The following is a 26,824-nucleotide window of genomic DNA, read 5'->3' on the forward strand; positions in this document are numbered from 1 at the left end:
ACTCCCCAGATTATTAAGAACATTTTTCTTAAGTTTGATAACAGCTACCGTAACTCCCGAGACAAGCAGAAGACTTTCACAGAGAGATGAATGTTCTCACACAAATCTTGGAATTAGGCTGGGTGAGGCACTTAAAAGAGAGTTCTCCTCCATTTTCAAGTCTTCTCCAAAGTGTTTAGTGTCACAAAATATACTGTAGCCAGTATATTTTGGTGTCTGTGTGAGAGAAGAATCAACGTGGGCTTCTAAGGCCTTGGCAAAATGCCGTGCCATGATGGGTTATAGGGGAAAGGAGGCTCAGATAAAGAAAATAAGAAAGAAAACAGGAATAAGTGAGCTGTCAGGAAAACTCAATCTTATGTACTATAGTTTTCCTTCTGTATGCCAGAGACCTAGGAGGCATGCCAAAAAGTAACTGGATGATGGGAAAAACTATATATATGAAATAGTCACAGAAATTAACAATCACATGTTACATAAATCTCTAAGCCCATCAACTAGATATTCTCAGTATATAATCAATCACAGTAGTCTTCATTGCTTCCAGGTCTCTCTCCTCTCTGTCTGTCTCTGTCTCTGTCTCTTTCTGTCTCTCTCTCATAGTTCACTCAAAGTGAACTACTTTCACTCAAAGTGCACAGCAGCCTGAAGACAGGAAATCTGCATCTGGGGATGTTAAAGTAACGTCGGGAAAAAGCCTGTGCCCATTTTACACCAGCAAAGCAGACCTGAGCCTCTGTTTCCCAAGAATCAGGAACAGGAGGACTACTTCCACCAGGTGACATCTGAACCAGAGGGACATCAACAGATTCTAAAGAAGAGAGATAAAGAGAGAGAACTGTACAACAACTGAAGATCTATTGGTGACTCAACCTACACAGACCGTCTATCAAACAAAATTTCCATGTCCATCTCCAGCAAGAAGCCTTGCTGCTAAGCTGGAGCTATTCACAAATACACCAGGTTGAATCCTTGGCAATTGCCTTCTTGATTCCTGCTTTCAGTAAGCTCTGAAATAATTTGTTTATCACTTGGGCCATTTGTTGATAAATGGAGTTCATTCACTGTGTCCTCTAATTAATTAGTTTGCTTTCTGTGTTATTAATGAAAGCACAAGTATATCCATTAGCCCTTTGGGGGCCCTCCTGCATGCAGCCTTTGGAAAAGGCATGTTTCAGAGCCCTGTAAGGTGCTGACTCTTGGTTGTGCTGTCTGGGCTTCAGTCGGAAGTCGGAGATCTTCCCAGGCAATCAGGTATTCCTCTAGCCCAAAAGGGAAAATAAATATCTGCAGGATTTTACTTCTCTCGAAGTGACTATGATTTCACTGCAATTTCCATCCAAGGCAACATGCATTTTATCAGACTGAGGTTCAGCCATTATGTTGCTAATTAAGTTAACAAGAGCTGTGTGCAGCTTAATTTGCAACCAGCTATCCTATACACTGTTCAGTAAGGAAAGCAGCATTTTTGTGATGATTCTGTTTTTAAGCCTGGAATTAAATTAAAAACTGTAACGATCCCTATGAAGGGACATCTGATGTATATGTTCAAAATGCAGAATAGGAGAATATACTGTTTTGCACATTGGATCCTCACACTTTTTATTTACAGATTTACTGCACAGCGTAGCCGAAACAGGGGTAATTACCTGTGTACATTTTAATTCATCATAATTCAAATAAAATGTGTTTTGCTGCCCAACTTTCTTCTTGCAGCTGTCATTCTGCCCAACATCAAACGGACTTTTAGTAATGAGTTTCCATTGCAGTGGGCTAATTGTGGGTGTGATTTATCCTCTCGTTAGCCTCTGTTGATCTGCCTCTCCTCCAATTTCTAGGGGCTAAAAAAAGAAATTCACTGATTCATTTATTCAATAAATATTTACTGAGCATCTCCTGTGTGCCAGACATTGCACTATGCTCTAGGGACTCAGAGGAAAAAATAAATGTGCCTAAAGTGGGATCTGACAGAGGCTCCAAAAGAATAATCACATTTATTCAATCAAAGAAAACTCAGTGTGGGGAGGAATATACCTGGGCTAGGATCCTGAAGACCAAGACTCAGGTGTATAGTCTTTAAATATGCCCAAACTCAGTCATGAACCAAGGAAAGAAAATGAAATAAGCAAGTTGTCTCTGGGCCTCATTTGCTCATCCATAAAGTAGAGGTTCACCTATTATTAAAATCCTTCTTAGCAGATTTCCTGAATAATCCAAATTCTCTCATGACCTGTCTTCAGCCAAGTACTACTTCCTCAACTGGAATGCCTTTCTCGTTCCCTCCTCCGTTTCTGTGTATTAGAAGACCACTCAGTGAAGTCTGCAGTCTACTTATGTGCTCTATTGATGCCAGATCCCTACTTTTCATTAGTATATTCGTTATATAAGATGGTACCATTAGGGGAAGCTGGGTGATGAGTATCTGGGATCTATTCATGCTACTTTTGCAACTTCTGATGAGTCTGTCATTATTTCAAAACAAAAAGTTTGTTTAAAAAAAAAACAAAATTCAAAACGCACCTCAAAAGTGAAACCAAAACTGGTATCAATCTCCTTTTTCCTTCCCTCTGTTGTAACATTCTGACTGCATTACAGTTAGTTACAAACCCACCTGCCTCTTGATTTTTAAACTCTAAGAGATAGAACTGCACCGTATTTATCTTTGTATCCTCTGTAGACCTTAGAATAGTTGCTTTTCTAACCCAGGTTCATTCAATTAAATTCAACAAACTGGGTTCAAAACACTGGTTAAAACATTTCCTAACATCTCTTATCTCATCAGGGAAGCTCTGCCTTACATCCTGTTTTCCCTTTCATGGCATTCAGCAGCATCTGTATGCAGAACGTGTGTGGGCTTTTGGTTCACACACGCATTTTCTCAAGGTGCCTACCAGCAAAATGTGACTGGTAAGTAACACTCACCTGGATACCAAGGACAAAGAGAGTTAATTAACCAGTGATGGCTGAATATAGTACATAAATAATAGAGCATGAGAGAAATAGGGGTTATGTTATACAAACGTTCAGGTCCTAAGATATCCTGTTCTGGATATGGTTCTCAAAACGAAGACAATTAAAATGAAGTCCACTTTTATTTGGTTCTGAAGATGCTTTCTCTAAAGCTTTTTGAGATCTTGCAGCTCCAACATTAAAATATACATACATAATGTGGATTCCTGGAGATTAGCACAAGAAGGGGCTCCGAAAGGTCATTGCTACCCACCTAGGACTTGTATTTGTAAAAGTTGGCAGCAGTTGGGATCATTTGTAGCTGCCAAGATAAAAACTGCTATGCCTACATATTTTGTAAGTTTTAAAATATAGGTCATTGCAAATTATTAAAATGTAATTTCACTAAAATTAAAATATAATAAAATAAAAAGATTAAGTCAGTGACAACCAATATTTGAGAACATAGGTAAGCTACTGAAAGAAAAACATAGTAGGGAGGGTATAGCTCAGTGATAGAGTGCATGCCTCGCATGCATGAGGTCCTGGGTTCAATCCCCAGTATCTCCATCAGGTAAATAAATAAATAAATCTAATTACCTCCCTACCCCCCAAAATAATGATGTCCAGGATAGGAAACTGCAAAAGCTAATAATTTTTTAATTGTTGAGATAGTATAATTTAAAATGGTATTTATACTTGATTTTGCCTCTGGGAATAACTGATGAATGTTTAGAAATATCTCAATCACGAATGAATAGAACATAATTTCTAACGGTTATTTTTCCCAAAATGTTGTTGAGTATAAATATAAATTCCACTTAATCAAAAACTTAAAGACTATAAAAATATTTTACAATTTATTTACTTTATTTGAATGCCAGCTACAGTTACACATGTTTTGTATTAGAATCTTACAGAACACCTATTAAGAGTTTTAACCTTTTCTGACACTTAAGCCCTTAATCCTTCTGAAGTTTCTTGCATATTACATAAGAGAGAGATCCAAATTCTTCTTTCTCCATATGTATAACTTTTTTCCCAGCTCCATTTATTGGACAGTTTCACATTTCTCCTGAATGACCTGAAATGCCCCATTTATAATACCCCAAAGTTCCATAGATGTGTAAATCTGTTTCTGGGTTCTCTTTTCCATTGGTCAATTGTTCTCTGTACCAATAAGTAACTGACTTTCATTAGCCTCTTAGTAAATCCAGGTATCCAATAGGTAATTACCTACTCTCTTTTTGATACTTTGCTCTGCCACAAAAATTTCAATATCATCTTATTAAGTCAATAAACTGTTTAGATTTTGATTGGAAATGTATTGGAAATGTAAATGTCTATTATAATATGAAAATTTACATCTTTACATATTTTGGTTTTTTATGCATGATTGTGATAGCCACTGGGTAGATATGGAGCTTCAGAAACAGAAAGGAAGACAGCTGAGAGATGTGCAGAAAGGAGGAGCCGGGGCTCTTGGTGATGTGTCTAAATTCTCTGAATCAATCTGTTCCTGCAGCTCCAGACCTACGCAGCGACTGTTCCGTTACCTAAACAAACAAGTCTATTTTGTATTTAAGTTAGTGTAAGTCTGGTCTTATTTTACATGCTATACAAAATTCCTTAACTGGCAGCACCCTCCTATGTACTAGGAGGAATTTGCCGTCCCTGGAAAAAAGAAAGGTACGAGCAAAGAAGTGCTTACACACGTAGTGGAAAGAAAGTTTAAGACGAGGAAGATAAACAGTCTGTATGTATTCCAGAAAATGATGCCTTTTCAAATAGTTGTACTGCTTTAATGACCACATCTAGATTTTAAACTCCTAAGACCTGAGGTCTTCAGAGCCATGTGGAAAGCTCACAAGACCTGCAGGAATCTTCATGCTTCCACTGGATGACCTGGGGGGATTAATACAGCACTTTCGGAACTCAGTTTCCTCAACTCTACGATAAGCATAACGTTTCCTAGCAGGGTTTTTTGAAAGAGTCGTATGAGATAAGAAGGCTTGACATAGAAGAGGCGTTCAGTAAGTCACAGAACACTGTGGTATTCTTTTTATTAACAGAAGCAGTGTGAGTTTTACCTCAAAAAATCATTATGTGAGCTGAAATGGTCCACAGCCTTACCAGCCTAGGATATCTTATGTTACAGTAGAACCTGATTTTTTTGTTTGATGTTTTTCTCTTTCAGTATTTTCCACCTCTTCCAGAGTAAGACCCTAAGAGTGTGTCTCAAATGTATCCACCTGCCCTTATGGCTGTTGGCTGGGCTCTCCAACTCCCACTGCGGGGACCCTGGCTTCAGCTGAAATGCTCCTTCGCTCTGGTCCCTGCTTGCACAACTATCACCTGGCAACTCTGAGCTGCCTCTGTGGACCTCTCAGGAGGGGTGCTGGCATCCAGACTCTTCTCTTCCTCTGGGTCAACAATGTCACGCCATTATTTGCTTTGTTCATCTGCTGGACCTCACTGCTGTTTGTGATGTTTGAATCATTGCCCTTCCTGCTGTACCACCTTGCCACTTCTCACATCTGTTTCCAGCTGCCCTGTGTCGGTTCCATAGCCAGATGCTCCAGTCTGCTCCTTTCCCCACCCCCACGCTGATTAATTCCACTCCATAGCACTGGATAAAACCCACAGTGCCATTTTCTCTAAGCCTCTGCTCCAGGTTTCAATTCATGAAATACCAGTATGTAGTTTTAACAAAAGAAGCTTACCTGGGTCTCAGTCACTGAAACTGCTCCAGGAAATAGTTATCAATTTGTGTATTTCCAGTATGTATTACAGCTTTCTCCTCTAACATAGTATGTGGCTATAAAGTAGTGGGTACAAATGTGGCCCAATTTATTTTTTCATGTTATAAATACAAATTTAATGCTTTATTATAAATTGCTGTTAGTATAAAAATTTACCTCTTATAATAGCATACTTTATTATTTTTGAAGTTGCCAAGGTGATCTTTTTTATTTTATATAGTCGATAACTTTATTTTGCAATTGACAGAAATAATTTTATACTAGGATATACCTTCTCCACAAAGCAAACAAATAGTATTTTCATATGAGTAAAGAGAAAGAATTGGCCTCAAATAAAAGTGGAATAATAGACGGGATCATGTTTCAATTTTACAGTCTTTCTGCCCATGATACATACAACATTTGACTTGTAACCTTCCTTTTATATTCACCATCTGCATTCTGCTACGACACAGGAAATGTGAGATGAGTCCAGGTCGTTTGGATCTATAATATTAAGTCTGAACATAACATCTAAATAGAATGAGCCTGGTCTGAGGCAGTGGACTAGAAGTCATATAATTTCTATCTCCCAGTCACCATTCATTTATTAAGTCCTTGAGCAAATCATTTAACCTTTCTATGCCTCAGACTTTTCTATGAAATAAGATAATACCTATTCCCATCACAAGCATTTGTAAAAAAAAAAAAAATCCAAAATTAAAACCGTCTGGCATTTTACATAAAAGAACTTTAGGAAAAAATAATTCCTGGGCAGAAATTTGCAAACAAGCCCTACCTACCTCAGCCACCACCTTTATACATGCAGATTCTTTGTTAACCTCAAGAGAGGGAGACAAATACATAACTCTGTCTAGAAGCCCTAATATAATAATACAATATCCATCAAGCACTTACTATGTGTCAGGCACTGCTCTAAGTGCTTTACATATATTACTAATATAATAATACAACATCCATCAAGCACTTACTATGTGTCAGGCACTGCTCTAAGTGCTTTACATATATTACCTCTATTAATCCTCACACTAACTACACGAGGCAGGCACTCCTGTTAGTTCAGTTGAGGAAAGTCAGTTAGGCCATTGAGGAAAAGCAGGCACCAGGGGTTAAATAAATTGCCCAAGGTGAAACAGCTGGCAGGAGGCTGGAGCTATGTTGAACTCTGGCTGATCCAGAGCCCTGGCAGTTAGCCACCCCCTGGGGGCTCAGCCATCCCCACTCAGCTGTGACGCCTCCCAGGATCACAACAGACCTGTGCTCCCCTGTAGCTGGTACCTGAAGGGGCTCTGGTTGCCTGAAAAACTGAGAACCATCCAGGGGGAAAGCTCATCCCAAAGGAAGTGATGACCGAAGAGCACAGATTTGGATAAACTCTCCCTATTGGAAGAGACAGATGATTTTTTTTTAGCATCATGATGCCTATAGCTTGGAATGTTTTTATACAGGCCAGCCATTCAATTACTCAGTGGATAATTACTAAGCACCTACTGTGTTCCAAGTACTATTGTTGTTGCCACTGAAGACATCGATAACCAGAAATACAGAGTCCTTGTCTTTTATTGGGGCTGGTGAGGCATGAATACACAAATAATAAGCAAACAGATCAATAACTAGCATCATTTCAGATATTAAAAATTGTTATGACAAAGATACAGGAAGGCCTTGTTTCTGAGTCCTGTGGAGAAGACAGAGTGAAATCAAAGAAACTGGTTCTGGGAAAGCCATCGAACACTGTTGAAGGCAAGATTGTAACTTCTGCAACAGTGGTATGGATGGGGGAGTACTTTCCCTGCTTGCGTTCCTATGGAGGGGGTGGTCAGGGGTAGAAGAAACACAGCAGCCTATGCTACGAGGTGAACTGGCCTTCACATTTCAATCTGTATGAGATTAGACACTGTTCTTTATCCTAACAGAAAGATGAGCCAACAACAAGAATAAGGAATTCACCGAAGAAATTAAATATAATAATCATCATCATGAAACAACAAACATGAAAACAGATCTCACTGTTATTACAGAAGTGAAAATCAAATTGTAATAGTTTTCTTTTAATTAGATTGGTATTATTTCCTTAAATATAACATATAGTCCTGAGAAGATATGTGAAAAAATATAAATTATTCTACTCAATAATGATTTACTGAGTGCTTACTGTGTCCTAGGTGTTTTGCTGGGCACCAAGGACACATTCATTGATTCAACAAACATTCACGGAGCTTCTACTGGGTATGAGGCACTTTGCTGAAGACTGGGGTTTCCTGGTGTTCAGGACAAGAAAGGTTCCTGCTCTCATAAGGCTTACATGCTAGCAGAGGAGAGAGATGTTTTAAACACACACACACACACACACCAAAATGTATATTTAAGTAGTGAAAACTCCTCTAAAGGAGACACTGTGGCTCCTACAGGAGTTAATAATATTAGAAGTAATCTCATTAGGACAGGAGAAATTGCCTTTGAAAGATTAACGTTCAATCTAAACTCTAAAAGAGGAGTAGGAAACAGCAGGGCAAACAGGAGGGGAAAGTACTTTTCAAGTAAATTCCACAATAGGAACAGAAGCATTAAGTACGGTGGAGCAAGTCTGTTTGAGAAACTAAAAGAAAAATCAGCGTGGCTGAAGTACAGCAGGTGGGGAGCGGGGCAGGAAGGGAACGGCAGGGATGAGATGGAGAGCTGAACGGGAAGCAGGCTGTGCAGGCCAATGAGAAGCCGCGGCCGGGAATTAAGTTGACAAGTGACATGATCAGAAATAGTGGTGAAAAATGCAGCTAAAGCTCTGCCTTCAAAAAGTCACATTCTCACAGGGAAATGGGTATTTTCACGTGTAACTGGGGGAAGTACAAAGGGGCAGAAAAATTTTGCTGGGCAGTTAAGTAATATCTCTAAATCTAAAATACAGTTGCATCCAGCAACCAACCCTTCATATTTCACAGAAATCCTTGCATATATATAATTACGTTAATGTTATTAAAAATTAGAGTAAGTCTAAATGTCTATCAAAAGGATATTCAATGAATACAATATAATGTAACCATAAAATGAAATATGATGCAGCCATTACAAAAGAATGAGCTGAACCTGCACATATTACCCTGTAAAGATGTTTTAAAAACAGCAAAGTTTTGGGCTGTAGGTATAGTTATAGCCCAATTTTCTTAAACAAACATATAAATAAACAGTTGGCCTTTGAACAACATGGGTTTGAACTGTGCAAGTCCGCTTAATGTGGGGTTTTTTTTTTTCAGTAGTAAATACTACAGTACTACATGGCCCATGGTTAGTTGAACCTACAGGTGCAGAACTGGGAATACCGAGGAACCCAGGTGCTGATGGAGAAACGGCCGATACGGAGGGCTGACTATGTAAGTTATAGGTAGAGTTTGAACTGCATGGAGCATTCGTGCCCCGAACCACCCCTGCCATTGTTCAAGGGTCCAATGTATGTGTATCAAGGAGCTTTATACTTTAAACACTGCTATTTTTGCTAGATTTCATTACAATGATTATTCATTAAGATGTAACATTTATCAATAAAGATACTCAAATACATTATAGTTATATATGAGATTTTCTAAGAGGGGTATGCATGTTTATAATAAAATAGAAAAAGATATTTTTCAAAGCATAGGTAACCAGACAAATGGACAGACAGACAAAAAGTTACATGCCTGCCACTTTTGGTCAGCATATTTTTCCTCCATTAAAAATTAACACCAGCCAGTAGGCCATGGGTAAACAACTCGTTTACAAGGGTAGAGAGCAAATTTCATTTCCAACTTTTTACATAATTTGTTATTGTTGATTTTATTCGTGCTTGCTTATTACCAATCTAGTATGAAATATGCGCCCGTTGTGTGTTTATTTGTTTTAGACCCTCTAAGACTTAGGACAATGATTGGTTCATTGCAAGCATCCAATAAATGATTACTGAATCCAAAGATTCTTATAGTTGACTTCTGATCCCTTAAACTCAGGAAATCAGCCTAGAAAAGTGAAAAATGCCTGAGGCCATATGAGAAAGAGGCAATCCCGTGTCCAGGAATCCCAATTTGCCATCTAAAGAGGACGTTCAAACTGACTGCTAACAAAAGTGATCATAGCTGCAACTCAGTTTGATCTCTGAAATGGTATTTCTCCAGACATCACAGAAGACTTCCTTTAAGGATAATGTCACAGCTGACTGAGAGCTCATCAAGGACCTCTAATGCCCATCAGAACCATTTTAAGTGCTCTCAGCTGAAGCCAGCAAAGCATCATTTAATTATGCAGGATTTCTGATTGCTTATCATCAACCCTGTCCTCCTTCAGCTCTTCACCCCTTGTGCGTCCCCTGGATGGAGAGTCCCCCTCAATCTGAATAGCAGCTTTTGTGAAGGAAGATGTGAGATGGTGCAAGATGGGAAAGGATCAGTTAGGATCTGAAAGAAAATTAGACCGAGAGCAGGTCTTTTCTCTGAAATTCCTATAATGTTGCCTCATTCACCAACTTGTTTATCTGACAGTCAACCATTTTACAAATTTCAAATCTCACTTCTTAACTGATAACAGATGTTAATATACTTCAGGTGAATGAGACATAAACTAGTTATATGTTTTGAGATTAAAAGGTAATGTACCATAAATTATTGATTAAATGGGATTTAGGAGCACATTGAAAAACAATTTCATAGTCTTCTTTGCATAGAATAGAATGAGAAGTTATTTTGCCAAGTTTTCCTAGGAAATATGTCTTATGTTTTGACATTGAAAGATAGTAGCTTCACTGTAGAACAAAAGCATAACTTATTCTTTGGGGATAACCTTGAATTACGTGATTTAAGTGTTCGCTAACAATGCCAAATGATAGCTATTGAGTCAATACTCATCCACTCTGGTTTTAGTATTTCAGGTTCTATAAGGATTCTAAATTTCAACAGTCTTAGCATATTGAGATTAAATAGCTCAGAAAGACAAAAATATACATACTCAAGTTATCCCTTTAAACAACCACCCACCAAAAGAATAGTTGTTCTTTAGACCAGAAACAAAGGAGCAAAAGATGCCTATAAATCTTCATTTTCATTTTTCTATTTCTGTGATACGGTGTACACTTCCTCCCCATAAAACAATTAAGGGTAACCATGGGCAAGACAATTCAGATAACTTTTCTAGGAAACACATTCATTCTGTTTTCAGTACAGTTCTATTGGGAGTCATTGACAATTGATACTTGACAACATGAAAGCACTTCCTGATTTGGAGCAGGTGCAGGTTTCAATAGGCACACTTCACAGATGAAACAACAAAGCCCTCCTTGATGTGATTACACTTATTATTCTGTGATTGCTCCTTCCTGATCAGGCACACACTCAGTCACAAAAAAAAAGTACTGTAGAATTATCCATAGATTATGTATGAAATTGTTGGGGGAAGGGGAAGAACACAAGAGAAGGCTCTCAAATATTTTCAGTTGGTGCAGAGTGAATGGCAGCTCCAGGTGGAATTCTGTACAACAGAGGGCCATGATTAATACATTGTGTTTATTTAAAAGAAAATGGGGACATGGAGTAGAGTAGAGTATTTCTGAAGATACTGTTTGAGGGAAGGATAAACTGATATAAAATATGAGGCCCTTATTATTATTTGAATATGCATCATTTAAAGGATGAGATGCTGATAGAGAGGTCTGCATGCAGTAAGGTGGTACTCAATTTTGCTGTGAACTTAAACCTGCTCTAAAAAATAAAGTCTATTTTTAAAAAATTATCAAGACGATACAAAAAAGTAAATTATAAAAAAGATGTACCACATGACCCCACTGTAAATACACACACATACACACATGAAAAAGAAAACTGAATTATAGGTATCAAAATATAATATAGAGGTGACAGGATTAGAAATAAATTTTATGTTCTTCTTTTCATAATTTTCTAGGACACTTTCATTAATTTTTTAAAATAGGAAATGTATCAAATAAAAGTGCATTGCTCCAAAACTTTATAATAAATGTACACACCCTTTCTGGCTCCTTAGAGCTGTGAAATGTGGAATGTACGTGTGTTCTTTCCCTCTTTTCCCTGGTTCTCCTTTCTTGCTCCCCACTGCTCTTTTGGTATGGTAAAGAACCAATATTGTAAGCATTTCAAAGTTTATAGAGCCACCAAATACTTTCTTGTTACCAGGACTTACAAGAACCAGAGAAATGTCTAGAATTATGGGGAGAGGGTAAGAAGGGGCCAGTCACTAAGGAAGGAACGGTCCAGTTCATTCCTTTTCATTTTAGTCATGTAGCATTACCTGAAACAGCAATTTACTTCTGCATGAGCCCATCAGATGAATGTCATCAATTTACAAGTGATGTCACACAGTGATTTGGAGAACTACGTTGCTAGCCACAGGCCCATAACAAACAGCGGGTCTGCATGATTCTCCTCCTCTTCAACCAGTGGCATATTTATAACATCTTATTTTTGCAAATGGCTGCTCTCTCTCTCCTTTATGAGCGGAACACAAGACAATATATATTATGGCTCTTTGAGGGTAACACACTAGGTATTTGTCCTTGAAGTTCCTCTATCTCTGGCAAATACAGAGAGATGTGAATGCAACTAGTTTGTTATCTAGTGCATTGAGGATTTTTGGTTTTGTGTCTTTTTTTTTTTTTGCATTTTTGATTTTGGACTAAATAGTATCAAATTACTTGAATCGATAGCTTCATTTTTTTCTTGTACATTACTTTTTCCTCACATTTAAAGCTTCCTAAATGCTTGCCACAGGAATGACCAACCAATAAATCTAGATCAAAACTACTAATCATTTCCTCGCAGTCAAGATATCTGCCATAGTCTCTGTCCTACCACCCTCAAGGAAAGTCCTCATTCACCTTCTCGGCATTCAGTCTTTTTCTCCCTCCAGAGTTCTCTTCCACCCAAACATCCCACTGCTCCACAATAAGGAATTTCTGGTTTTGAATAGCCAGACTGTCTACTTTGTCATCAACATGACATCCATATTCCATTCTATGCCCTTACTCGGACAGGTCTCCTCCTGAAAGTCCCTTGGCCATTTTTACACAATGTTGAATAAAGAACTCCTATGGACGTGGCAATGAAGTGGCCTTGATCCCAACTGCTAATTACTATGTCTCACTTCTCTTACCAAAATGCGGCACATTGCTAAGGTGAAAGACGAAGATTAGGCTAGTGGCATCCTGCTAACTGAATTTTCACATTTTGAGGAATACATGAAAATGAGTAACCTTAATATAAGATATTTGGAAAAAAAGAGATCAAGGCATTCTAGATCATAAACCACTCTCCTTTCTCTGACATGTGTAACACTGAATATTTAAACCGTCTAAATTGACCTTACAGATTAAACGCATCCCACCTCTTTCTTCTCAAGAAAAAATTATAGGACTAGAGATATTTTGTGGTATGTTTCAAGAGATATTTAGTAGGCATAGACAGTTATTTATTGAGAATATTTAATGTATAACTAGAGGGCAATATTCAGACCTCTACTCTGAAGAGGGAATCCATTAAATAAGCACAGTGAGTCTATATTATTCTCCATCAATTGAAAGAGCAATGAAATGATGTCCAGTGAAGTCCTTTTGGGGGCTTTCTGCTGGGGTATCAGTTGAATAAGACTTTGTGATGGGGTCTACCCAACTGGGGAACCCACACGAAATTAGTGGCTGTGATATCAGAGGAGTAGGTCCAAGTCAGGTACTTATGCTTAAATATAATTAAATGGGTTCTATAATTAAGGGCTTTCTATAAAAAGTATTGGAAAGAGCTACCTTTGGTCTTTGAAATGAACTGTAGGTGTACATGCACATACGCACACACACCACAAAAATACAGAGAGGTATTGATCATTAACATGCAGGTTTTGTGTTCATAATCTTTCCTATTCTGTATCTGCAGTGCCCACAGTCAGGTGGAACTAGGGTATGTTTCAGTCTGCTTTTAACCCTGTTCTATACCATTACTATTGCTACTACATACATGTATACATACTGATCACTAACTATATGCCAGGCACTGCTCTAAGCTCAGAGAATTCTACGTCTTTCTACTCCTTTGATTTTCACCTCAGTTCTCCATTGTGTAGATGAGGAAATTGAGGCGTTTACTCTAAATCATTCTCAGTGACCCAGAAGCTCTTAGATGCTCTTTGATACCCTCAAAACTCATGGGATCTCTCTCAGGTCTGCTAGATAAGACACTGTAGTCTTTACTTTCAGCTGCTTCACCTACTTGTGGGCAGAAATTCTGACCAGGACTTACTGCAGTGTCTAGCTTCGTCTGGGAAAGGCTCATACAAATCTTTCTAGCCCACCCCCTCACCCACCATTAACACGACATACATTAGATACCCAGTAAACGTATGCTGAACAAAAAAGAAATTAACCAAATTTATATATGTATATATATTAAATTATATACACACACACACACACACACACACACACACACACACACACACCTATACATACAGGGTGGGATTAAAATTTATGAATCCAAACAGAATCTGTGTCTGGAAACCAGAGAAAACTGAAAAGGATAATCCTAAGGTCACCACTGAGAAAGCAAGTATTTCAGAAGTAAATTACCCCATGCTTCATTTTTTCCAGACTCACCTCTATTCCTCCATAGTATGGAGAAATACTATGAAAAGGAGTGGTTGTCAAGCAATTTCTATCGTGGGCAGTTCAATCTCAAATGATTTATGACGTTTTAGTTGTTTATTGCACACAATTGCTTTATTCGAAGGAAGTCTCAATCCAGCTGGATTTATTAGCGCCCTCATTAGATCAGTTTGCTGGCTAGAAGTGGCTTAATTTCACTTAGAAATGCCTTTGACTGTACTCCACCCCAGAAGTACGATCCAATGTACAAAAGTTGAGTAGCACACCACTTAGGACAAATACATGAATGCCTGTCCTTCCTCTTGTTAACCAATAAACAAAATGAAAACAATCAGTGATTCATAGGTAATTATGCAATGTATATAAAGATAAAAGCGTAATCCTCTGAGAACACAGGGAGTGGCAAAATTACACCTGAACATACCCTCAAAATTACTCCATAAAGAAAGCTGTTTTATACTCATTTTTTGTGTCCCTCAAGAAAATGGTGAGCCTTCACCCATTTCCAATGTTTTCCATTATTATAGTTTCATACTAACACTTACTCCTCATCATATGGTTATACGATATTAGAACTGGCAAGTCTATATACAAAGAAATGGTTTGGTGACATCCTGTACAACACCCAGCTCGGTAACAGCCGAGTGAGAGCAGAAATCCACCCTCTTTCCTCTATGAATAAGGTCATCCCAGGTAATACAGAGTTGCTGAGCTGGAAGAAAGTCAGTTAAAAGAAAGCACACATTGAGACTGTATCAGATTATATTATTCTAATTAAAATAGATCCTTTTGTTTATCTAGTCTTGTCATACTTTTTTTCTAAGTCATTGCATTGTTTGCAGCTCATTAATCAGTACCAATGTATTATTATCTAATAATAATGGAAGCAAATCTACCCATTATAATTCTCAAGGATCAGACGAATCCAACACTCACAGTTTCTATAATTGCTATCACCGATACTAAGAAGAGTAGTCAATGTTTTATGACTATAATCTACTTTAATTGACTTGATTCCTTTAACTAATTATGTGGCAATGTTTATTGTTATTCAGTATGTCACTATACAGCTTTGCATAAGCAAATAAAAACTATGTTAGCAGAAAAATCCTTCAGATGTCACTTTTTTTAATAAAATAAAAAGTATGAATAAGCTGGTAATTTAGAATACTGCAAACATTGCAACTAGACTCGATTTCACTTAGGAAAAAAGAGGAGTTATATATGCTCATATACAGTTAAGTACCAAAATTTACTTTTATCAAATACTGGTATTAAATGTGCAACCTGGTCATAAAATTTCAAGAAATTTCCAGTTCTTAAAATCTGGAAATGCAAAAAGACAAGGTTGCTCATATCCTAGGCAGATAAATTCTATCTTTCAAAGAAAAATAAAATAAAACAAGTACACTGCTTTATATAACAAAAATATAAGTGAACATATTCAAATTATCTATCCAAATGGTATTCTGAGGGACTATAATGAAAACATAAGTTTTGTTAACATATATGGAATGCCTCATTGAATGTCCATGCATGCAAGTGGTATAGCAAAATGATAAAACACAACAGGAAACAATAGGAAAATGTATCTCAAGAACTACAGCATAGCTACTGTTTTAAGACAATGATCTCACTTCTGGGAAATTTTTATTAAGAAAGTAATTAAGCAAAAAAAGCTGCATAAAGATGCCAATTGCAGTGCTATCTACAATGTTGAAAGAAATTAAAATGTTCTCCAGTAGATGAACGTTTCAGTCAATTCTGGCATAGTAGCTCACTTGATGTAATATTTATCCATTATAATTATAAAGTCTATGTGAAAACAGAAAACTTTAATAATCAATATTAATTGAAAATGCAAAATACACAATAGGAATATAGTGATGTTCTTTTTTTTTTTAACCTGGAAAAACTGTGAGGAGGATTCTACATAAACAATGTATTTGATAACAGTAGTAAAAGTAATGAGGACTTCATTTATTCACAAAACCATCCTATACTTGAGTGATTTTCTGTATTATCAAAAAGTAAAGAACAATAATTGAAGTATAAATTCCAGAGTAAGGATAAATTAATTCAAAACAAGAATTTCATAATTTAGGTAAGCAAAAGTTATAGCAAATATTAGTCATTTCCTTTTAGGTTCATTTTAATCAGAGAACCTAGAATTATCTTGGGATCTATTTGTACAAACAGAAAAATGGGAAGATAGCTTTCTGCATATGCTCACCTGTTTAAGAAAAATTGCTCAGGGCATCACTAGGTACTTTGAAAATAGTAAGTACTAAGTACCAATTAACTTGGAACAGCATCTTTTGCTATGAAACATATTAAATCGCCAGTACTTTATTAAAGTGTAGCACTGGATATTTCCTGTATCATTATCTTTCACACAATTTACCCTAAACTCTTGTCTTCATCTCCTTATACTTGCTTTATCAAATGTGACTTACATGACATCTTTCCATTTCTTGGCAAATACCAAGTATGAATCGTTACTAACACTGTAGCAAAAACCTAAAGGCCACTGTGAACTTACAGTTACAATAAAATGTCGCATCTAATGTAAAATGCTAATACTGAAGTGGTCATTGCACCACTGGGCTGTTTTATGAGGCATTTGTTCACCTCCAGAGTAGATAAACTGGAAGAATGAGGGTTAGAAATGTTACCCTGTTGGTAGAATTGGGTTATGACTTGGGAAGAGTGCCAAAGAGTACCCTTTTCTGTGTGTGCTTTGATGTGCCACTAAATTAAAAGTTACTGAAAAATTAATATTGCTAAAAACATACACAAAAAAGAACATGAGAAGAAAGTTCCAGTTGGAAAATGAAACCCAAGTAAATTATAATAAAGCAAATCTGTTGGGAGAGGGTATAGCTCAGTGGTAGAGTTCATGCTTAGCATGCATGAGGTCCTGGGTTCAATCCCCAGAACCTTCATGTAAGTGAGTAAATAAATGATTGATAGATAGACAGATAGATAGATAAACCTAAAGAGCAAATGTGTAGCTCCTTTGTAATTGATAGCGTGTGTCAAATTTAACAGTGTTAACTGACGGATTTCCTTTCCTTTGTAAGTTTAATTGTGCCCCCTTGTAGTCCCTGCTTAAATAAATTATTAGAAATATTAAAGCATCCTGAGTACTCCTTAGAATAAGCAGCAACTAGACTGAACACTTGTATCAACCATGTGCCAACATTTTGAGTCTGTAGTGTGGTTGGAATTTCACGTGCCTTGGCTCTTCACTAAAATGTTCACTATTCTCAGCTGGAAATTTTAGAGAACAATTGCATGCTGAAGATGACACGTGAATCATAATTACTTTTTGGATTAACTTTGCATTTTGGAATTATTTTAAATTCACAGAAAAGTTGCAAAGATAGTACAGAGAGCTCCCACACACCCTTCACCTAATGACTCCTATTGTCAACATCTTAACCATAACATGTTTGCCAAAACAGAAACCAACATCAGTACATCACTATTAACTCAACTCCAGACTCTGGATGGCAGCAATGCTTCCCATAATGCCATTCTTCTGTTCCAGGAACTGATCTAGCATACCACATTGCATTTAGTATAATTACTTTTTGTAAGAAAAACAGAGGTGCATATAAATTATTTAATTACAAAGTAACATTCTCGTATCACCAATTTTCCTGCTTCATTGTGCCTCTTCCCAACTGAACTAGTAGTAAGCTCACACTGTGAAATTTCAGTGGCAAAACGACAAATACAACATTCAAATTATACATAGATCATGTTTGTGTAGCCCGTGGGCACGGCCCAGAACACCAGGGACAATACTATTACTGTTTGTTCGTTTGTTTGTGTGTTTTATTTCTCCAAATCCAAACTGCTAAGTTCCTGGCTGTAGAGCTAGCTGGCATGTCCTGTTACCTCCTTAACGAGCAACTTCACCCTGTGCACTTCCCCCGCTCAAGCACACTTCCAGATTCTATCTGGTCCAATGTAGAAAAGAATTGGTTGGATTTTCATAGGCGAGACAGAACCCTGATGTCTAATTAAACTTCTTTAGCTGTAGCTCACGTGGCCTCCCAGATTCCTGATAAATGTGGGCTGCCTGAGGCTGAAGCTGCTACCAGGCCATTAGGTGAGAGGGCTTCCTGCCCAGCCAGGCCTTGATTACCTTTAACAGAAAATAGCTCAGCCTCTGGGCTCAAATTATTCAAGTATGCCTCTTCCTGATTTCCAAGTCACCATTCCCTTGTTCTTAAATCTTTCAATTTAGGTATCACGTAGCCACTTTCTCAAGGCAGTAGACACTGAAAAGTTGCTATCCTAGGATGACTCTGGATTCAGACTCCTAAGACGTCAAGCTTCTGTCCTTTCCTGCTACCGATTCCTCTTTCCCTTCCCCAGGGGTAGCGCTTGAGGGGTTTCTTTCTTTATCAACACTCAAAACAGGAACGGACTGACCCCCACCAACTCTGCTTTCTCAATTGGAGCTTAACGCCTTCTCTGAGACCCATACATCCAAAACACAAAATCTTGCTTGAGGTTCTCCTGATGGAGGAGGCTGGCCAGCTGCGTCACTTTGGGTCCCATAGCAATCTGATTACTTTGTCCTTTCCCGCAGCCGAGACTTGGAGAGTACAGACCAAGGAACGATGGCCTAATCTCACTGCTCCAGCGCTCTCTCTTCCTAAAGCAGACTCCTCAGGCAGACTTGGGGAGATCACAATCATTACAGCCTGCCTCTCTCCCTGGGCAGAGCCCCCACACCCCTGTGCCATTACTGGGGGCAGGGAAACTGGCCAGATGCACACAGAGTAACACTTCCACTCTACAAGTGGTCCTTGGCAGTGGACAACAGTGCTCACTGGTCTTCTTGGATTACCCTCCCAGAATGGAGCCTCCAATTCATAAGCGAGCTAGAGTGGGGCAGCTGGAGCCTGGCATCCTTGCCTACCGTGCCCGGCTAGAGCTTCTCCCCTAGCAGGGAGGGCTGGCAGGCGGCAGAAGGGAGCCCAGTCCTCTCGGCCATGCCCGGCTGGAGCAGACTTCCACAATACAGAGCTGAGGCAGGGGTGGGGAAATGAGTGACACCAAGTGGCCTGCCCGTCCTGAGATTAAGTTAGACGGAGACTGGGAGCTGTGGGGAGACAGAGTCTCCATCTTGGCCACACGTTACAGAGCAGAGCTGCGATAACACGGAGTCGGGGACGGGGAGGAAGAGGAAGAGCCTGGCCCTGCTCAAACGCAGCAGACTCGCACTCTTCTTACAGAGAGTTAGCTCATTCTCTTGAATAAATACGCCTCCATTTGCTGCACATTCTTATGACATTTTCAGAGACTCTAAATGGTTTTTGTTCTTGCTGCTTTTGTTGTTGTTTAATTATTCTCATGTTAAATGTGTCCACTGAGATCCTCACACAGTCATTCTGGCAGTCCTAGTATGCATTATTTTTATAGTCCATAATTGCAATTTTATTTTTCTCTTTGACAAAATAGTTACACGAGAAAGAATTATATGCTGTGTTTTTGCTTTTTAACTTCCAAATGATTGGGGTTTTATTGTCTTATCTTTTAATTTCTCATATTTCTATTAATATCCAGTTTTATTTTAATGTGATTTAAAATAATGTATTTTTTTTTAAATATACAATTTTAGGTCTTTTCTGTCAGCAAGTAAATGATTATATTTGCTGTCTTTGGAGGGGGTAGGGGGTGGGAAAAATGAAATGAGAAACAAGTTGTCCAAGAAAGAAAAAACACATCCATAATGGAAGATACTGAAAAATTGGTCTTCATGCTGACAGCAGGTTTCATCACAAACTAAATTTAAGAAAATTTCAACAAGGGCTTGCTTTGCTAACAAATCTTCACCAAGAAGCAGGTCATCTATGAATGATACAACATCAATTTTGTAGATTTACAGTGTCTTAAATAGTGAAAGATTATTTTCTTTCTAGCCTTTATTATTATAACACAGAAGCACAAAACCATGGAAGAGAATGAGAAGAAAGGAAAAGCTGTGCGCTGACATGTAGCTTTTGGTACCAGCTGAATTATTACAGCTGAGGCTATAAATGTGTTTCAGCAATCATGTGTTATTATTGTTTTGTGATCTACCGAAAGATACTACTGTGCAGTGTGAACTGGTATTAGATTATCCATTATACCAAGGAGGACATTCATACCCTCTAGTATGAAATGACAGAGATACAGCAAAGTAGCTACAATGGTGTTAATAAGCATATTATTATGTAAATACAGCTTTTCATTCAAAGAAGAAAAAGGAAAAGGAGGGGTAATCTCACAAAACACAAAACATTGTTTATCCGTTCTTAATCTTGTGGGTAATGAAACCACATGGCCTTTCTTGGGTTTAGAATTATTTTGCCCTTCAGAAGACATGGTAGTGGAGACTGGCAGTGTTTCCTTCTGCATATCCTAAGTCCAGTGTTCCATGTTATTGTTAAAAATGAAAAGTCATCAGAACCAGAAGCTTCACTGGCCAAAATGCCAAGAGAATAATCTCCTCTGAGATTAGGGAGGTCGGTAACCTGTAATCTTCTCTTGTTCATCAAAGATACAGCTGAAGAAAAACGATTGTCATTTGTTTCACAGATCTCAAGATGAGAACAATGAAAGCTGAAGGAATTACTAAATTCTTACAGTGACTATTGCAAAGGAAAAACTGGAATAGCTTCAAAACCAGGCAGAGTGACATAGCAGTTCAGAGCCGAGGCCCTGGGGATTCAACTATCTGAGTGCGTTATCTTGCCTTCACCCCATATTCTCAGTGTGCTAAATAAGGACAAAAATCTTTACCATTCTATAATTTAGTTTTGTCTCCTATAAAATGGAGATATTAATAGGGTTGTTGTAATATCACTGTTATTAACTGAGCTGTTGCTTGATTTTTGATGCCTTATCAACCCCTTGGGGGAAGGTTTTGGCAAGGTGCTGTGTTCTCATCTCAGAACTACAGAGGGAACCTTCAAAGAAACAATTCATAGTGTTTCCCATTTGTCCCCTGCACTTGCAGGGAGAGTGGAGTGTGGCTGAGCCTGCTAGAGGAATTCAGCAAAAAGTAGAGATGGGGAGCAACTGCTCTGCTGCCTTAAGGTCACCGTGCAATCACTGAGTCACTGACCACAGAGGGGTGGGACACATGAAAGAGGAAGAGTGAGCACGCGGAACCCTGAGTCCTCGTCACCAAAGACCCCAGGAACAAGAAGCTGGAGGTGGGCTGAGGTGCTGAGGAAGGAGGACCACCTGAAATGAAGCTGCATCCATGGTGGATGAAGAACAAGGCAGGTGGAGGACCCCAGAAGGGACTTGCTGAAGGTCTCATGAAAGTTCCCCACGAGAGAAAGAAGCCTAATGTCTTTAAGACCCGAGAATGACAAGCCAGATTGCCAAGGAAATGCGTCACCAAAGACTTACCTATTATTTTCTCCCAATCTTTCCTTCCTATTTCCCAGTCCCAGAGGGAATGGAACCTCAAGAAGCCAGCTTGAGGAGGCAACGATGTGAAATATAGAAGCCAGTTATAGCCATATTTCCTACTATAAGCTTCCAACCAGAAACAGGCCCCAGCTGAGGGAAGAGAAAAGGTTCTGATGCTACATTAACTTTGGAATTTTGAAAACAGATCAAGGAATGAACATTCTAATTACATAACTGAGACTATGTATATGACAATATTGACCAGGATCCCTCTGTTACCTACAACGAAGGGGAAGAGCCATCAGTCTGTAGAAACATCAATGACCAAAGAAAATACCCTCATTTAATACATTTTAAAGGGGCAATTAGAGACAAAAATAAAGTTGCATTTTGACTAAATCATGAGTCATATTTGTCCAACAGCTACTTCCACCAAGGTGAACGCGCTGTTATTTTTTGTGGACAGTGGATTTGTGCGCAGGGCTGGGGCTCACAGCTCCCTACACCCCCTCCTCTCTCTCATTTCTCTTTGGAAATATGAGCTTCACCAACTAACTCTTCCTTTTCTCAGAGCACAGGTGGAACGCTAGTATTCTCAATAGCCCCACTGACCCTCTCTCTTTCACCTTCAACATATGCCTCCTAAAATCCCATCAAGGCAACTGACATCAGTAGGTCTGTAACTTCCAAATATCCTGGTCTTTTTCCTAAATGTAGAAATCTGCTTGTTGCTAATCTTCACCTGGATGTACCATCAGTATCTCAGGCTCATTATTTCCTTTTAAATTCCCTTGTATAATGTGTGTCACCCACGTTCCTGTGAGTCATCCCAGAATGTGGAACATACCTTCTCCCTGAACTCTTCCTACCCAATCCAATCTAGCAGTAAATCTTACCAATTTTCCTTTGTAGATGTTTATGAAAGCTATTATTTCTTTTCCAGGCCCATGGCCACAGTTTATACTAGGTAATAATCATTCTTTCACAAACTTAAAATAACTCTAATATGCCTTCTGAATGGCTACCAATGACAGATATGTCTAAGATATTTCCTTATTTATGTGAGATTCCTGACAAGCACCAGTTACAATGAAAACTGTTTTACATTCCTATAACATATTTCTCCGTTATTAATGTATGCATTGGAATTACCTAGAATCTGGTTACAATGGCAGATTTCCAAGGCAGCTCCTAATGACTCTGTTCCTGAGAGTCTGATGTGGTGTCAGAAACTCTGCATGTTTAACATGTGTCACGGGTGATCCTGATGCTAATGGTCTGTGAACCAATTATCTAAAACAACCTTTTAAAGCATGTGAGAGTGTATGTGCGTGCATGGGGGTGTGTACGGGGAAGACATCCATACTTTATCATGTTGCTTCCCTGCCCTCTTAAATGCTTTTCCAGCCTTTAAGACTCAAAGATCATTTGCTTCTTGAAGATGTTACTAATCCGTTCTCAACTTGCCCTAGATGAATCTATTATCAGAATACGCTGTACATCTTTCCATTATGACACTTATCCTTTGTATTATGCTATTTATTTACACACTAGCTTCCAACTAGAATCTGAACTTTTTGGAGACAGTAACTCTACTTTATTCACCTAAATGTCTCTAGGACCAAGCACAGTGAATGGTATATGAGACGTTAAAAACTGTTTATTCAATGAACAAATTAGCAAATGACCTTTTCCTTCTTAAGGTCTTTGAGAGATTCAGGACAAGGAAATTTACATTCAGTACTGTTTCTTCTAACTGAATATTCTGTTTTAGCATTTTCCCATTTTCTAATTCTCTTGGTCGTCATGTTAGAGTAAAGTATGAAGGTGAGAACGTTACCTGCGTGTCAGGAGACCATGGCAAACTACTGAGATATGAGGAGCGCCTAATAAAATCAATCACACAGAAAAGGAAGAGAATATTAAATTGAGGATGCATTTCTAACATCTAGCTCACTCACATAGAAATAAAACTTTAATAAGGTAACAGGCATGAAGTATGCTTTACATCTTTGTCCACTCTGTGTACACTTGGAGCACAGTATCTATTTTTAACCATATCTGCATTCGTCCTCAGAATTTTATATGCATTAGAGAATGAGTTGAGAATGCCCGAAATAAGAATTATAGAGTAAACCTAAACATTAATTATATACAAGATTGACTACAGTACACAGTTCCAATATCTGCCTACAATTCTTCTTATTGAAGAGCAGGTTAATGATAGGAGTAGTCATGGTCAAGAAATTATCATTTCTGTTTACTGTGTTCTGAATTCCTCTTCTTGTAGTCCTAATGATCCTTCTCTGGTCCTTCACACACTTTCTTATTTCACATGGTTTTGTGCAGGGATCATTGCTTCCTTATTTCAAGCTCCTTATTACAGAAAAGTCTTACTCTGTACAGTTGCTGAAAGTTAAGATTTGGGGTGCATGTTTTTCATTAATTTTATTTTAAAGAGTTTTTTCACTATGTTGACTGAGCACCTGCCACCATGTATTTTTAGCTCAGTCATGATGTTTTCTTCCATTTGCTTTGCCCTGGAACTCAACTTCTTATATATGTGTTTCTTGTCATAAACCTCTTCATTCTCCCCCATGTTCTGGGCTCTACCCACACAATAGAGACAAGAAGTCACTTGTCAGTAAACTGAAATTCAAGATTTATCAGAAACATGGACACCATAATGGCTCTTGTAAAAGTCTAGTAAATGAGAATGCCATGCCTATGAAATATGAAATCTACCTCAGGCCAAGTATATCTACTAATTTGATGTTTGTCTTTTGAGACTAACTGGTTGACTTAATTGTTCTAATACCATAATTTGAAAACTGTTAACTAGTAAAAGGAATATATATATAACTCACTGTAGAACAGGGAACCAGCAACAGAATTTGGGGGACACTATGTGACCAGAGCTGCCTCTCTTAGAAATCACATCTGTCAGGGGTGTACAGGCGAGTTCAACATGAGAACACCCTCAAGGTCAGAAGACCAGTTTTAAAGACCTGCAGCCAGAAAGGATGGTGGTAGCCGCGGAGGTGGAATTCGGCAGGTACGTGAACTTCTGCCTTTTAACACTCCTTGGCTAACACAAATTACAGGGGTGTATTGAGTTCTCATACTAGTCGTAATGGTTATAACTTACAGAATTCAGAAAGCCTAACCAAGCACAGCCTTCATTCCTTCGCTTGACACACTTCTATGATCTCATTTTAGGCTTTTCTTTAGAAGAGCACACTTACAGTAATTCCAAATCAGCAGGTAATCCACATGTAAAATAAAACTTCTATTCTCAGATCTGAGATGATTTCTTTTCTAAAAGGGCAAAAAGGAAAAGTCCACAGTCCTGTCAGTCCTCTGTTAATGAGCACTGAATTCACAGCTCCAGGTTCTGTAAACCTCATTTAGATGTGTCAGCAAGAGCCAGAGCTGTACTAAAGGTCTGAACAGGAACAATAATTAAGAAGGCTCAATGCCAATTCCTTTTCATCTTTAACTGCTGCTTACAGTTCGTACACAACAAATACTAAAAGGTCATCAGAACTCATTTGATAATGAGTGCATATTTATATTTCCAATTTTTTTTCCTTTATAACAAAGGTAGCGATAATGGGCTGAAAAGAATTGGATTTGGCCACGGAGAGCAGAAGTAGTCCTGGATAGAAAATGAGCCTAAATGCAGACCAAACAGCACAGCCCACTCTCTGAAAACCCCTTTAGAATCACCCTACAAGAGGCAGTTAACGCATCATTTAGAGAAAATGCTCTCAATACCATAAATCAAGAGATAATGTTTATATCCCACTTCCGTGATGGGTCTCCAGTGGTGGAAACTTGAAAAAGGACTTATCCTCTCAGAGTCTTGGTTTTCTCATCTATGAAGTGGAGAAAACAACATCTAGTAATCTTTGCCCGAGGATTTATCTCCTAGGATTACTATGCGATCAAATGATTAACTCATATTAAAGCGTTTTAAAGAGCTAGGCACTGCACTAAAGGATAATATGTGTTATTCTTATTATTTAACCATTCTCAAGTTTTCACTTTCTTTCTCATTAAAAAAGGTGTTAACTATTCCTCACTTGGGGATAAACTTGACATTCTTCGGTAGAGCAGAGTACCTGGGCTGATTCAGCCTGGTCCCTCCTGTGATTAATGAGAAACATCTGAAGTCATTAACATGGACAGAGTTACTAGTAACTAGTCACTGATAAGTGAGAGTTACTACTGAGTTACTAGTACAGTTAGTAATGACAAAAACAGGAAAGCTGCATTGCTATAAAGACCTCACTCAAGTCAATGAATAGGTGGATAGCTTTTGTCTTTTTGGTAATCAAAATAGTCTTCTCTGAACCGACTCCACCATCCTCCAGCCATCTACCACTGCTCACCTGGGCACTGCTTCATCTTGTGCTTTACCTGGCATTCCCCAGCCAGCGTCCAGAGGGGTGTTTTCAAAACCTCAAGCCCTGTGTCTCCCTCCACTCACAGTCCTCCAGCAATGCTCTTAGAAGCCCCGGGTCATTGTCCCTTGTGTCACCTCATCTCCTTCAATGCTCTTCTTCTTTCCCTTGGCATCGTACCGGGGACGTTGCTTTTCCTTGGATGTGCTAAGCAAGCCTCAGCATGAGGGCCTTTGCTCTGCCTGTTCCTTCTTCCTGAAATACTCTTTTCTGATCTCAACGCAAGTGTCAGCCCCTCAGAGATGCCGGTCACAACTGGTCTAAAGGAGCGTTTGCCACCTGCTGCTCCCCATCTGTGTACTGCCTTCAGAGAAATGATCAAAATCAGCAAGTACTGTGTATACTTATTTATTTTCTCTCTCTCATCCTGGAAAGTACGTCTCATGAGGGCAGGCACCTTGCCCACATGATTCACTAGGGTTTAGGATTAGGACCAGCATGTAATAGGCATGTTGTAACTATTTGTTGAAGGAGTTCTAAAATAAGAAGTAAATGGGAAATGTTTTTATTTTAACATTTTAACGTGGATGCCAATGTTAATAGAAAAATAAATGCCTCCTTGTACAAGGAACATCTGG

The 26,824-nt window shown here is 38.5% G+C and overlaps 1 long non-coding RNA gene and 1 other non-coding gene across 2 annotated transcripts in view; one reads left to right on the forward strand and one right to left on the reverse strand.

Moving 5' to 3' along the window:
* LOC105088992 (uncharacterized) overlaps positions 1–26,824 on the reverse strand; it is a 723,199-nt gene that overhangs the window by 195,468 nt on the left and 500,907 nt on the right. The gene's annotated exons all lie outside the window — the stretch shown is intronic.
* TRNAA-CGC (transfer RNA alanine (anticodon CGC)) lies at positions 3,447–3,519 on the forward strand. The gene has a single exon. It is a non-coding gene; the product is annotated as a tRNA-Ala (tRNA).

This window comes from Camelus dromedarius, chromosome 28 (assembly GCF_036321535.1).
Source record: "Camelus dromedarius isolate mCamDro1 chromosome 28, mCamDro1.pat, whole genome shotgun sequence".
NCBI lineage: Eukaryota > Metazoa > Chordata > Mammalia > Artiodactyla > Camelidae > Camelus > Camelus dromedarius.